This window comes from Brassica oleracea, chromosome C7 (assembly GCF_000695525.1).
Source record: "Brassica oleracea var. oleracea cultivar TO1000 chromosome C7, BOL, whole genome shotgun sequence".
Taxonomy (NCBI): domain Eukaryota; kingdom Viridiplantae; phylum Streptophyta; class Magnoliopsida; order Brassicales; family Brassicaceae; genus Brassica; species Brassica oleracea.
Window position 1 is genome coordinate 18,308,874 of NC_027754.1, and position 2,497 is coordinate 18,311,370.

Genomic DNA, 2,497 nt, shown 5'->3' on the forward strand with positions numbered 1-2,497 from the left:
TCTTTTACTTTGCAATTCCTCATATATATATATGAATGAGCTTCTCTCTCCTTCTTTTTTTCTTATTTGCTTTCTATTTTTTCTTTTATTTTCTAACTTTTTAAATGTGTACATGTATATCTTTGTAAAAATGTATCTATATATCTCTAAGTACATTAACATTTCGTCAGCTTGACTAGTTGAATCTTTTCACTATATTCTCTTTATCTATACCCCCTCAATTATTGTACTACTACTCAGTAACGAATCCAAACTGATTTCTGAGTGGGTGCACGTACACAGTATAAATTTACGAATAATAATATCTGTTTATATAAAATTAGGCTAAGAAACACACTATTTTTTAAAATGTTATGGGCGCATGTGCATACCCTCTCTCCTTACTAGCATGTGCATACCCTCTCTCCTTACTAGCTTCGCCCCTGCTACTACTCACAATTTACAAAACACCAAATAGGATTTATGAAAATCTTGCAAAACATGGAATGTTAATTACTCTATCACCCGCTTAGATATTTTTTCAAACTTTGGAGAATATCGGGACTTTTCTTTGTTTGTCTATACATAAATGGTAAGAGAAAGTGTTCCACTTATCTCCTCAAACACTAGTAGTGGTTTCAGTTTAAATATTTAGTTTAGAAAAAGTGATTTTGGCCCTGTTAAAGAAAGTTGCATTCTTTTTTTTTTTACTTCGATCACGAGTTATTAAGGTTTAACTAAAATTCCTACATAAAAACCCTAACATTTAAAAACCATTAAATTAAAGCTTTAATTAATATTCCCTCCGTTTCTTAATGATAGACTTTCTAAAAAAAACGTTTGTTTCATAAAGATGTATTTTTTGTGTTTTCTACGAAAAAATTGTAAATTTTAAGAAAATTAATTGACTTTATTGAATTACTATTGGTTAAAAGTTATTGAAAATTAAAAATTATAGAAAAAGATATATTTATTATGGTAGTTTAATGTGTTTTATTAATATATGTTAAAATACTAAAAATTTTATGTTTTAAAAAGGGAAGGAGTATGTTCTCGAGAGACGGAGATATTTAATTAGATGAGAGATTAAATCAACGGTTGGAAATCAATGATGAGAGGAGAGATAGCGCGTGGGATATGAGTTGATGGCAACCCTAAACTGATAGTGTAGGACAATGAATGATATTCAACACGTGTCAAGCTCTGGATGGTAATCTTTGATAAATCCACCTGATTTTTATTTATTTTAATTGTTTTACTTTTCTAATCGAGTTCATTGAATCATGTGACCTAACCTTAACTAGGTGAAGCCCTGTACGATTTTCTCAACTTACTGAATTACCCCTGTGAATTGTGATTGGTGAAAAATGTAGAGTAAAACATACCCTTTTTGTGTTTCGTTAATGGTGTGATGATATTTAATGGGCTTATTCTTGTAATAGCCAGAGAGATAGACTGAGTGAGTAACATTGATTTTGACATAATTCAATGTCAAACATTTGTATCTTACACTACAAGAAAACATGGGGATTCTGATGGCCGAAATCGTCGGAAATTCGTCGGAATAGACCGATTCCGACGAATTTCCGACGAACCCGTCCGTCGGTATCGTTTCGTCGGAAAAAAAAAATTCGTCGGAATTTCGTCAGAACTTCCGACGACTTTCTGACGAATACCGAGAAACGTCATTCTGACGAACTTCCGACGATATTACGATGCGGATACACGAGACCAGAGTTCATCGGAAAAACTACGTACCGACGGAGAACGTTCGTCGGGCAGTTCTGACGTAGAGTGTTCCTCGGTGTATTCTGAAGAACTTTGGGCGTCGGAATTTACCGACGGACAACGGTCGTCGGAATATACCGACGAACCACGTTCGTCGGTATATGCCGACGGAAATGAGTTTGTCGGTAAATTCCGACGGATATATGTCCGTCGGCATATTCCGACGACCGTTGTCCGTCGGTATATACCCTTTTTTTTCAAATTAATTTTGCATTTTAATATATTTTTTGATATTAATAAATTAAAAAAATCAGAAATTTAAAACTAATAATATTATAAAATTTAAATTCATAAAAACCGAAATAGGAAAAAAACATTCATACAAACCGAAATAGAAAAAAAAAACATTCCGAAAGTTTTATAAAGCCGAAATAAACTAAGAAGAACTCGAAGACATCAAACGATCTAGCTTCTGCATAATCTCGGTGTTGAACTTCTTCTGGGATGCCAACTCAGCAAGGATAGTGGCATTCTCCGAACGGATAGTGGCATTCTCCGAAAGGATAGTGGTGTTCTGCTCCTCCAATGCCCCAATCCGTTCATCTTTGTCATGTAGCTCCTCGAGAATCATGGGATCGGCATACGGAGCTTGCGAAGAAGATGCCGGATACGAAGAAGCACGACGGGCCAACCCAACTAAACGGCCTCCTTTCCTTTTAGGAACCGCCTACAAAAATATTTAAAGTAAGTAAATATGAACAAGTAAGTAATCGACATTATAAAAAAAAAA